The sequence below is a fragment of the Barbatula barbatula genome (assembly GCF_947034865.1).
Source record: "Barbatula barbatula genome assembly, chromosome: 10".
NCBI lineage: Eukaryota > Metazoa > Chordata > Actinopteri > Cypriniformes > Nemacheilidae > Barbatula > Barbatula barbatula.
In genome coordinates, this window is record NC_136773.1 from 878,910 (window position 1) to 892,935 (window position 14,026).

Consider the following 14,026-nt stretch of genomic DNA (forward strand, 5'->3'; position numbering starts at 1 on the left):
CACAGAGGTCACTGACTGACCCTGAGACGCTTAAGTGTTGAATGAACCCCGATGATCGGCACAGAGGTCACTGACTGACCCTGAGACGCTTAAGTGTTGAATGAACCCCGATGATCGGCACAGAGGTCACTGACTGACCCTGAGACGCTTAAGTGTTGAATGAACCCCGATGATCGGCACAGAGGTCACTGACTGACCCTGAGACGCTTAAGTGTTGAATGAACCCCGATGATCGGCACAGAGGTCACTGACTGACCCTGAGACGCTTACGTGTCGAATGAACCCCGATGATCGGCACAGAGGTCACTGACTGACCCTGAGACGCTTAAGTGTCGAATGAACCCCGATGATCGGCACAGAAGTCACTGACTGACCCTGAGACGCTTAAGTGTCGAATGAACCCCGATGATCGGCACAGAGGTCACTGACTGACCCTGAGACGCTTAAGTGTCGAATGAACCCTGATTTTCGGCACAGAGGTCACTGACTGACCCTGAGACGCTTAAGTGTTGAATGAACCCCGATGATCGGCACAGAGGTCACTGACTGACCCTGAGACGCTTAAGTGTCGAATGAACCCCGATGATCGGCACAGAGGTCACTGACTGACCCTGAGACGCTTAAGTGTCGAATGAACCCCGATGATCGGCACAGAGGTCACTGACTGACCCTGAGACGCTTAAGTGTCGAATGAACCCCGATGATCGGCACAGAGGTCACTGACTGACCCTGAGACGCTTACGTGTCGAATGAACCCCGATGATCGGCACAGAGGTCACTGACTGACCCTGAGACGCTTAAGTGTCGAATGAACCCCGATGATCGGCACAGAAGTCACTGACTGACCCTGAGACGCTTAAGTGTTGAATGAACCCCGATGATCGGCACAGAGGTCACTGACTGACCCTGAGACGCTCAAGTGTTGAATGAACCCCGATGATCGGCACAGAGGTCACTGACTGACCCCGAGACGCTTAAGTGTCGAATGAACCCCGATGATCGGCACAGAGGTCACTGACTGACCCCGAGACGCTTAAGTGTCGAATGAACCCCGATGATCGGCACAGAGGTCACTGACTGACCCTGAGACGCTTAAGTGTCGAATGAACCCCGATGATCGGCACAGAGGTCACTGACTGACCCTGAGACGCTTAAGTGTCGAATGAACCCCGATGATCGGCACAGAGGTCACTGACTGACCCTGAGACGCTTAAGTGTTGAATGAACCCCGATGATCGGCACAGAGGTCACTGACTGACCCTGAGACGCTTAAGTGTTGAATGAACCCCGATGATCGGCACAGAGGTCACTGACTGACCCTGAGACGCTTAAGTGTTGAATGAACCCCGATGATCGGCACAGAGGTCACTGACTGACCCTGAGACGCTTAAGTGTTGAATGAACCCCGATGATCGGCACAGAGGTCACTGACTGACCCTGAGACGCTTAAGTGTTGAATGAACCCCGATGATCGGCACAGAGGTCACTGACTGACCCTGAGACGCTCAAGTGTTGAATGAACCCCGATGATCGGCACAGAGGTCACTGACTGACCCTGAGACGCTTAAGTGTCGAATGAACCCCGATGATCGGCACAGAGGTCACTGACTGACCCTGAGACGCTTAAGTGTCGAATGAACCCCGATGATCGGCACAGAGGTCACTGACTGACCCTGAGACGCTTAAGTGTCGAATGAACCCCGATGATCGGCACAGAAGTCACTGACTGACCCTGAGACGCTTAAGTGTTGAATGAACCCCGATGATCGGCACAGAGGTCACTGACTGACCCTGAGACGCTCAAGTGTCGAATGAACCCCGATGATCGGCACAGAGGTCACTGACTGACCCTGAGACGCTTAAGTGTCGAATGAACCCCGATGATCGGCACAGAAGTCACATTTTAAAAGTAAATCAAATATAGCAGAAATCTTTAAAGCGCACGTCTGTTTTTAATGTAAATGCAATAAATGAATTTCTCCGGACTTAATTATGTTTCTTATTAACGCTCACGTGTAGGTTGTTGTTAATACGTTATAGGTCAAAGAGCATACGGGTCACATGACCATAATGGCGGACGCGGTATGTTTGAAATCTCATACTTCTCTCACTCATACTATATACTGTTTTAACGGCCGATTGGTAGATACTTTAATAGTATTCAAATTCAGTACGTAAAGTCACAGTATGTCAACTTCTCAATGCTAACTATTGCTATGCTAATATAGTCTAGATATATTCTTACAATGTTCTATCAGATATTCTGCTATTAAAATCTCTTAAAAATACAGTTTTCAGATCATGAAGGACGGTAGTGTAACCACAGATACACAGCAGAGAGTTTATATCAAAAGCAGAATGTCAAAGGATTCCATGTGTCTGGTTTTAAACAAGGGCACAAATCATAATTGAGGATTATAGTAGTCGGTGCACGGGCAAAATATAAAAATGTCCCTACATGCATTCATGTCATTTTTAAACGTATTCATATTTTTAAATAATGGATACAGAATATAGAGAGCAACGATAATCTGTGGAAAAAAGTAACATTTCAGTGCAGAAAGTGACACTTCAAAACTCAATAGAAGGGGCAATGACTTTAAAGCTGGGATACAGTATTTGTCATGAACACACGAGATGCTGCTTTCAGATTCTTTCAATGTGTCCACAGTCTGCTGAATTGCATTTGCACAGTTTTAACCAAATAAACCATTAGAACAGATCCAGTCAGTCTTGATGGTTGTCTCGTATGCTGTTGTTTTCTTCCTATTTTCAAGCAGCAGCTTTTACAAAATGAAGCATGATTTTGCTCAAAACCTTTCCATGCTAAAATATTTTCTGTAAAGCTGTTATGAAACAATGCACATCGATCAAATGTCATTGAAATGGAAGGCCAGTGATACAGCACGGCACTAGTGACAGTAAGAGTAGTGTGTGAGATATTTGTCATTTGTCAGCTTTCCTGTATCTCAGTGGTAAGAGCATTGTGTTAACACGCAAGGTTGTGTGTTGGATCCCAGTGGATTGCAGATACCTGTGTATAAATGTATAGGAGAATACAATATTGTGGGTTACATCCTTCGTTTGATCTGATATTATTCATCTCTCATCATCGTCCGCTCTGTCCCCGTCTGCAGTTTATGTACGAAAGAACATGACATGCAAAATTCAACAAAAAGATAAAAGCAATACATGAAGGGACACGCTGTACAGCATCAGAAACATTTTCCTAAATGTTGTCTAATTATTGAGCAAAGATGAAGGCTATTTCCTCCACTGATACATTGCATGCAGTATTTATTATATAAAATAGTTCCAATCTGATTATTGATCCCATGGCTGTGTCGCTTCGTTCGTGGTTACTATGGTTTTAGTGCAGCGTGGTTAATTTTGTATGGCGAAGAGCAGCAGGTGCTTGACGTGTTACCCAACACCCTCAGTAAACAATAGAGCCCTCTTTACATCACCTTACAGAACATTTATCTTCTGCTTGAATAATGTTTCCATAATGTCATTGGATTTCTGAACGTACGGGAGCACTCTTATGTATTTTCTAATAGAATAGAATGGAGTTAGTGAGAGTGGGCTTACAGTATTTGCTCATGTGTATGAAGATTAAACTGAGAGCTGCTGAACACCTGAGCAGGTGACGCCAGATGGTCCTGTTTAACATTATTTTGGTGATCAGGAAGATCTTTGGGGTCTTTGGTTATCAGGAAGATCTTCCCTGCCTGTCTAACAACGTTTGTGTACATAAAACAAAATAAAAGCATTTGTCTTGTCGCGTCCTACTGAATTAGCTTGTGCGATTTTGGTTGGACGGCTTCAAAAACAGTCACATATACACTGGTCTAAGCAAACAACATTTCAGTAAGGGAGGACAGCCCCATCAGTGAAGAAGTTGATTGAGACACACTGGTCGTCCATTGGTTTCCCCAGGTGTGTCACTTTGACTTGTTATTAGCACGCATTAGTTTACTCTATTTGAACCCCAGTGTGACTCTTGTTGTTTGTTGTCTAAAGTTATTTGTATAAAGTGTTTTTTAGTCCCCACGGGGTGTAGAGGATGTGCATTAACGTCACTTTCCCGTATGAACATGGCGGGACACGCCCTTGGACACGCTCCCGAGTGGCAAAACATGCAACAAAATAGAAGAAAGAAAGAAACCAGTACTAAAACACGCAATTATTTGCTGAAATTACATGCAGCGACAGTGATCCTCACAACTTCCCTAAGACTATGTGTTCCTAGAAACTGCAATTTCCTGACATTGTAAGCAGTCATTTGGCGAGTGTTTTGCCCCTCACGGGGGACCGCTCAGGCGTGCTCATGTGGTAAAGTGACAACATGTCCATACCCGCTTTACTTATTAAAGCAACTAAAACCGAAGAGAAGCTGATTACTGAAAAATTAACCTTTTCAATGTCATTACGTATTATGTGAAGTTGTGAAAGTGCTTTGCAGAACAGAGCAAGGCGAGCATTTCTGTTAATAAAAAAAATACATTTAATTTTAGTTTTTTTTAAATGACGTTTATTCATCGTCTGGTATCATTTAAAGCCCATTTTGACCTTCAACCGTTTGGAGTCCATTGAAGTCCACTATATGCAGAACATGGCAGAGAGAGGACAGCTTTTCCCCACGGTTCGTAAGCTGTAAAGCTTCTTAATGAAATGATGAGGTTCAACCCAACCCATCATGCAAAAGTGACGTCATAGCAAAGGCGAATCGGATGTGTGTGTTTAGATGTTGGTCGGATGTCTGGATATCTGATATGTTTCGGATGTTTTTGTAGAGACACAATAACGTGACTGCTTCGTATTTTTGATCTTATTTTTCTGATTCACAGACCCTGAGCAGGTTTCGATAATCTTTTTCACTTCAGTAGAGAATTGAGACGATAACTGTGACACGTGAAAGAATATCCCAAAGACAGCAAAAGTATGAAATCATTTAGAAATAGCCTCGCACTGTTGAACACGTCCCGTTCCTTAATAGAAATCCTTAGATTTTTCCAAAATAAAATCACATCACATTTATACAATAATGTTCTTTTATTTTGTCATGTATGTCCACATGAGCCTTGCTTATGAACAAAAAAACTGAGCAGCAGTGAAAAACAACAGGTTTGATTGACAGCCTCTGAACCTAGCAGGTCACATGATGAGGGGTTTCAACTGCTACCGCTCCATAATATTAATGAACAGCTACGGTAGCAGCGCGGCAGGAAAAGTTCTTTCCAACTTCCTGTCTCTGTCGCCTTTTAGTAGTGTCCTTATATAACATACCATAAACTGACAGCTGCGGTGGGCACTTTTTACGAGCACTCTGACAGCAAAGCACAAATCCATTCATTTTAGATTGAAGTGTTGCTTGGGAACCTGTCCATCCATCAAGAGCTCTCCAGCCTCCACACATCCTCTCTATCTGGCCAGGTGCTCTCATGTAGAAGGGTGACTACGCCTCCCTCTGGACAAAACTTCAATTGCATTAAATGATCTCCTCCAGTGATCATGTAAAGACCAACAGGTTCTCACTCCTGATGGAAGCGGCCCTCTGCGTCACTCTTTAATGTGCAGGTATTCTGTTGCTTAAGGTTGTTCGCTATATATTCCAGAACAAGACGCGTTTAATTCCTTGCATTTGTAAAAATAGAATTAGTATTTATTTGAAAGATATTTTTGAGTGCCTAACTCCACCCCTGCCCTAAACCAAACCCTTTCTCAACCATGAGTGATCTGTGCGCGCACAGGTCCCGCATATATTACAGAGGAGATCGGGAGCTTAAAAAGACGACCGGCAGGACTGTTGACGAGAGAGGACCGGGCCCGGACATATGTTTAGTGTGTGTTTATGTTTTATGGCCGGCAGTCGACTGTGAGTCGGCTGCCAGTCTTTACTTCCGTGTTTGTTTAATTAAAGTTTTATTGTTTAAATGTCCGCGGGTTCCCGCCTCCTTCCTTCCCTTCTATTAAACCTCATTACACTTGCGCATTAATTCAATCAGCAGTGTTTCAGAAAAACTTCTCTCTGGTTTAGAGCGCAGAAACAGTAATACTCCGCGGCTGAAACACCTTTTTGTGTTCTCAATATTTGCGCATCATTATTTCCTGATAAACATACTGAACTCCCTCTTTCGATGTTGAACGCAATCTTTTTACGTGCCACACGTAAAATATCGCTAGCCTAGCGCCACTGCACGAGATGGCCGAGTCGATCTGCCACAGTCAGGTCAAGTCACCGCTGACCGTCCAGAGACTGTGCACGCAGCGTCTGCCCAGCCAGAGCTAGAGCTTCACGTCACGTCTGACCAGCCAGAGCCCTTGGACAAAATGGCCACCGCAGAGCCTTATCCCGAGAGGACCACCGCCCTTCCAAAGTCTTGCCCTGTCATGTCGGCGTCTGAGGAATAGGCACTGATTATAACGGTCACAGCTACAATGTGTGTGTGTGTGGGCTGCTTACACATTGGCCTCACCCACCGTGGCTACCGCTACGCTTGTGTCTTCGGACAAGATGGTCTTCTCCACGGCTGTGTCTTCAGACAAGATGGCCGACTCCACGCCTGTGTCTTCGTACAAGATGACCTTCTCCACGCCTGTGTCTTTGGACAAGATGGCCGACTCCACGCCTGTGTCTTCGGACAAGATGGCCGACTCCACGCCTGTGTCTTTGGACAAGATGGCCGACTCCACGCCTGTGTCTTCGGACAAGATGGCCGACTCCACACCTGTGTCTTTGGACAAGATGGCCTTCTCCACGCCTGTGTCTTCGGACAAGATGGCCTTCTCCACGCCTGTGTCTTCGTACAAGATGGCCTTCTCCACGCCTGTGTCTTCGTACAAGATGGCCTTCTCCACGCCTGTGTCTTTGGACAAGATGGCCGACTCCACGCCTGTGTCTTTGGACAAGATGGCCGACTCCACGCCTGTGTCTTTGGACAAGATGGCCGACTCCACGCCTGCGCTCCACCTCCCATTTGAGCTCTGGTCTAATTCCAGTTACGAGTGTCTGGAAGCCACTCCTTAGGTGGGGGGCTATGTCACGATTGTCAGCTGGAGTGCCCATGAACTCCAGTAGAGGGCACTCCACTCAGGACTCTGGTATTTTGTGTCCATTCCCACTTACAACTCCATTTCCCATAATCCCATGCTAACCGCCACCAGGTGTTCCCCATTACCACTCCTCTATAGAAACAATGTTTGGACTCTCAATCATTGCGAAGTCTTGTTTAGCCAGTCTCACAGTTCAGAGCTTTTCCCTGTATTTATTCCTTCCGTGTATTACCTTGGACTTTTGATATCGACTGTGATTCTCTGCTGCCTGCCCCGACCTCTACTTGTGACTGTTGATGATTTTGGATATTTCCATTTGGACAGCATTTGAAAAATGGACAATCAATCATTTAAATTCGATTCCAATCAGACATGCATACAAATTGGATTTGGATTGACGGTGTAAACAAGAAACTTTTTATGTTCTGTTCATGGATTAAAGTTTTCCATGATCATTTGATTATTAGTAGCCTAAATATGGGCCGAAATGTTTTTGTAATCCACAATGAACGGAAACCTCTGAAATGAGTTTAGCCATATAAATGTTATGTGCTTTTAATCCATAGAAAAGTGCACCTCTGTGTGCTTGTAGATCAGTGTTCATTTGCAGTCACAAGTGACGAGTCAGTGCAGTGGCTGGTTTTGACTGTGTTTGTTCTCACTTTGAGGTGGTTTGGAACAAGAAAGCAGGCGTGGAGCTGCGAGTGAGTGTATTCAGTGATGATGCTGCACTCACATGTAAGGTACACATTGACATTCAGGTGAACACCGCTGAGTGACATTGATGCTTTGGAAATATTATTATTATTATTACCTCATTACTATACAAACTAATGTTACAGTATAAAAAACAGTATAAAAGCAACTTCATACCACCCTATTAATAACAATACAATTTTGATAATTTATTTGAATATCATTTTAATTACATTAACAAATATTACGCTTAACAGGTTATATTGCAAGACAAATAATGTGTACATGATATCCATATTTATAGCCTACTGTATACAGCTGAGGGAAAGAATTAAGAGAGCTTTCCTCTAGTTCAGTGGTAAGAGCATTGTGTTAACAACGCAAGGTTGTGTGTTTAAACCCCATTTAAATCCTTTCTATTCATTTATTCAGATTTAAATGATTATGTTTCACGTAATATTTATTGAGGGTGACTTTGACTTTCACTCGGTGTTCAACCATGTTGCAGTGTTAACTGAGACTGAGCACATGTTCATCAGCACATTTACTAGGAATCATGGGAAATCAGTTTGGCTTGCTGTCTTTGCTCAAGTGTGACTGACCTGTGGAAAAGCTAAACTTGTGGAGAACGTTCGTCTGTCCAGTCTACGGAATGATGATCAGTCTTTTCCCATGCAAACATTTTTGCATGCAATCCCTAATTGGTTTCACAGTAAAATGCCTGTATTTGGTTTTCCAATGAGCCCTTGCAAATGTTTTTAGTCAACCCTGAAATAGTCTGAGAACAAAAAACCCTTGTCCGGTTGTGATTTGGGACTTTTAAGAAATGTCTAGACAACAAAAGTCTGTGGGGTTCAATGTAGATCAAGGGGTTCAGTGTTCTTCAACTTCAAAATGATATGATGATGGTGAGTACATCATGACAGAACTTTCCTTTTTGGATGAACTGTCCCTTCAAGACAGGAACATACTGTAATATAGCCCTGATCTCATGACGGCCAGGTCCCTCCTTCAATGCAGAAAATTGAAAAGTAGCACACCTCTCCTCCGCAAGCAGCCTGGGATGATATGCCACGTGACGTTTAATGCTTGCGGCTGGTTCAGATCCTAAAAGCGATAGTTGACCCAAAAATGAAAATGATGTCATCTTTTACTCATCCTCTTGTCATTTCAAACCGAACAGAAGATATTATGAAGGAAGTTGGTCACCGAACATCACTGGATCTCATTCACTTCTATTGTATGGACACAAAACCAGTGCAAGTGAATTGTGCCAGATAAAAACATATTCTTTGGTGTTCTGCGGAAGAAAGAAAGTCTCGCAGGTTTGATATGACAAGGTTATATGTTATGATATGTAAATAATAACAGAATTCTCATTATGGGTAAAGCATCGATTTAACTACTCTACGCACGAGTCACAGTGAAGGACACATTATGTGAAGAGCAGGTGGCCAACAGAAATGTCAAGGTTTGGTGTAACCATGAGCGATCAGTGTTAGGGAGGTCACAGCGGTCTATCTGGGGTCGAAGCGTTCCTACGGCAGGTGTTCCAGGGTTCTGGAGTATTATTCATCTGCGCTTCATCTCTGTACTGTTAGAGAGAGAAAACCAGACAATTCTCTGACCATCATCACTTCATCAAACACGTCACACAGAAAAGCTCAAGGTATGTTCAAATGTAGATTCACATCAACATTGGGTCATGAGCCATCTGTCCATTTCAGCTCAAGATTTTCAACCCTTCCCTTTTCCATCACTCGAGCCATCAGATAAGAAAGGTAAACAATTATACAGAAATAAATAAACAGTTGTGCAGAATGGCATCAATGCCAAGTATTAACCTTAAGTTACATGAAGGAAACATTTACATGTATCAGTGTGGAAGATGATATGATGGACATTTAATGAAAGGTTTTTACTATACAGCCGGAGAAAAAGAAGACTAAACTCACTTGCTCGAATGACTTTCATTACACACATACTAATACAACCCGGTATTGTATGAAACCAGTGTTACTGTACTACTGCAATGAAAAGAAAGTATTTGATCATCAGCCTTTCACTGCCTCCTGCTGGTTGGTGTCGGTACTGCATGCTCTTCTTCTTTCTGTCTGTAGATGGCACGCAAGCACTTTTTCTTTTAAAAATATACAGCAACAAAATGCTAATACAATAAATCATATTAACAGATTAAGAGGATTACATGACATTAAAACAAAGAAATAGAACTGATCATGTTTTAACAGCTTTTTCGTTCTCTGACGATTTCATTGACATTAGGCATTTTTCAAATTCTTACATAAAGACTGAATAAAAAAGAGGTTTAACCTTTAAAGTGTTTACGTTTACGAATGTGGAATTTAGCCAAATGAATTACATGAGATTTATCTTTTGTAGTCAACTGAAGCTTTTCTGACCGTTTCTAAGCAACACATCACTGCATGCGTCGGCACGAGAATTCTGGTATTTCCTGTTGTATACCGTAAGTGTCTCCCTGCAAGCATTTCATCTCTACCCTGTTATAATGTATAGAGTACACAACCATTGTTTCATCATTTGGTTGCATGCATGTAGTGCCAAAATTGTATACACTTCTATGGAAGCACAAATGAAAAAAGTGACTCTGTTGATGCAAACCTGCATTCACATCCTTCAGAGCCTCGCCTCCTCCAGTCACATTCACTGGTGTGTAAAGCACACAAAACACTTTACACTTATTGTTAGAACATGTAGTGTTTGTGCATGAGCAGGGTTTGCAGAGTTATGCAAATGAATCAGTCGACAGGCCGGCGAGACGTTCAGAAGCCCAGAGACTTCCACAGAAGAGCGTTTCATGGTGCTCGTGCACTTCATGTGTATATGTCTTGTGCAGTGTGTGTGATGTAATAGAACATAAAAGAACCGGGTCTACACACACACGAGCACACTGGACCTCACGGCTGCTTCGGTTCTCGCTCTTATGTCTCTGTGTTTTTGTCAGGAATGACTCTGTATGCTCACTCTCTGGACAAAATGTGGAGATGTAGGATTATGACCTTCTGGATCTTCTGAAATTTGATTCTGTGACCGAACCCAGATGACGTATGGCTCACTGGTGCTGTCTGCTGGGAAGATCTGCAGTTCGTCTCCTTCATTCTGATTCAGTCAAACACACAGAACCAGCATGAGATGATCACAGAACAGCCTTTCATCTGGGTCGAGATCAATCCCAGAACAAACGTGAAGAATACATCTGGTAAAAATAGCACATTTGAATGTCGTCAACCTAAAGCAAAGGCTTTCCCATACTCTGGCACACACACAGTGTCATGACTCATTTCCCCTGTAGCTGTAGGGGTCTGACCTGGTTAGGGGTGAGACGCGTGTTCTAGTGATGAAGTCATAATGACATCACTGAACCGCTGATTCAAATCAAACTTTATCTGTTACCTAATCACAATTTGAAGTGAACTAACTCAACAAAAGTCAATTCAATTCTCTTTCATTTCTACAGCACCCTTAACATCTTTTTCTGCTTGACAAGCACATGCTAATATAATAAGTAGGATTGATGGAACAATATGTGATCAATTTCATGGTGCCCTAATAGCAAAATTGTCTCAATATTATGGTGGTCACATGACTGTATGAAATGACAGGTCTTCTGGGCCTTTAACATAGAGACAATAGATGTTACCTCTGTCAAGGTCCAGCTGGTGCACTTTTCTTTAATAGGGAATTGTAAGTCCTTTTGTAAGTTCCAGTTAAGATTGGAGGATAAAGAAAAGAGGACGGGATATGACATGTTTCATTTGTCCATCATGGTAATGTTCAATAATTGTTTATGAAACACTTCTGGCACTTTTGACCAAGTCTTCATTTGTCTTTTTAAATACAGCAGTAAACACCGCAGCTATTATGTTGATATTGTTACATTCCTAATAAGGAATTCCTTGTCCATTGTATTAAGTGCTCTTCTCCAGAGAAACACTGTTAAGGATATCCCAGTCTTTGTGTTTGTTTTAGTCTTAGTGTTACATAGTTCTTGTTGAGTGTGTTTAGTTATCGTGTACTCTGTTTTTACCCCCTTGTGGGTTTTGTTTTCTGTTATATATATATATTATATATATTAAATATATATATATATTAAAGTCCTGTTAACATACCTGCTGCCTGCACTTGGGTTCTTCCTACCATATTCGTGACAGACAGAAGTATAAAACAGGAAATTATGCAGTAAATATAATAAAAAGACAACTTTTCAATAAGTTAAATACCAAAAAGAATAACCAAAGAGAGTTAAAACATTCATTTGTGGTCACATGTAATAACTGTATTGACGGCATATATTTTTGACATAATAATGTGTGACCCTGGATCACAAAACCAGTCGTAAGTAGAACAGAAATATCGTGGTAAAAGCAAACAAAACGTTGTATTGTCATTTTCTTTTATGCCAACAATCGTGTTTCATGAAGATTCTTTTTATTTCAAATATATAAATATATCAAAACGTTATCTTTGTGAGTGGATGCAGCTAAATTGCTAACAAAAATGGCCGGAAACACAGATACAAACTTACAAACAACGATAACTAGTATGATAAACCATACAACAAAACAGATTTTGTATCAGTGGCAAGCGGTGACATTTAAACGGGTATGCTGAGTGGTACGACGAGTAGCAGCCGTTTGCTATTTTTCACATGTTTTGCTTGAAAAGATCCCAGCCCCCAATGTTAATAATGTGGGGGATCTGGACACATGATCTCATCCTGCCCCAAGCGCCCGCCACGACGCTCAGTGTGTACTTATCGTTCTCCTTCTATAGCTGCTCGTTTGTCTCTCACTGATTTTATGTTAATGTCCGCTTCTTCATCTGTTTCAGTCAAAGCCCTTATCAATGGAAATCTCTCTGCTCACCACCTTTGGGCTCTCCAGGAAATGAAATTAACATAATCTACGGATTCACAATATACTCAGAAAACCACTGATCTGTGGCCAGATCTGCTATCACTCCCCCACAATATCTCTCCGAGTCGGGCCGAAACACAGCGAAGACATCTCGTTCTGGAGGATCCACCATGAACATCGTCCTGGGACGACCCTGGCTCCAACAGCATCAGCCCCACATCTACTGGTTTGTGTCAGGATATCTCCCAATTTGTCAAGGGCTACTCAGTCTGTGCCATCTACAAAGCTCCCTGTCGCCTTCCGTAAGGTAAACTGCCTCACCGCCCATGGTCTCACCTAGCCATAGAAAGCCCCTTTCTGACTCCTTCACCTGCATCTTGGTTGCTTACGACCGCTTCTCTTAAGCATGGAGACTCATGCCCCTACCACAGTTGCCCACTACCTTTAGTTTATTTCACCCATAAAACAGGAAGATTTCATTAAACTTACTGCAACATCTAAATCAACAACTTGCTTATTAGACCCCATACCAACTTAATTATTAAAAGAGCTACTACCTGTTGCAATTGAGCCCATTTATAACATTATCAACTCGTCAATTAATCTAGGCCATGTCCCAGGACCCTTTAAGATGGCCGTCATTAAGACTCTAATCAAGAAACCAAACTTAGATCCAAATGAACTTGGAAACTATAGACCGATTTCAAATCTCCCATACCTGTCTAAAATACTAGAGAAAGTAGTGTGGACTCAGTTGTGCTCTTTCTTACAAAATAATGACATACATGAAACATTTCAGTCAGGCTTTAGACCGCATCATAGTAATGAAACTGCACTCGTTAAAATTACAAATGACCTGCTTATAGCATCAGATAAAGGTAACATCTCACTCCTGGTCCTGCTTGACCTTAGTGCTGCGTTCCATACCGTAGACCATAACATACTTCTAGATCGCTTACACAATTATACCTGTATTGAGAGACAGGCTCTTACTTGTCAGACAGACATCAATTTGTCCATTTAAATGGGGAATCATCAAATCTAACGCAAGTAAACTATGGATTACCACAGGGATCGGTTCTGGGACCCCTGCTGTTCTCCATATACATGCGGGAACATTATTAAAAAACATGGAATTAGCTTCCATTGCTATGCAGATGATTTTCCTAATTATCTTCACTTTCCTTTAAAAAAAAAAAAAAAAATTACTAACCTCACTATTCTTAGCTTTGTATACTGTGCTAGGCTTTAATGGACTAGTTTTGATGCACTTATGTATTTTGTTGCCTATGTTGTTATAATTGCTTCCGATGTTTCCTCATCTGTAAGTCGCTTTGGATAAAAGTGTCTGCTAAATGACTAAATGTAAATGTACTCAG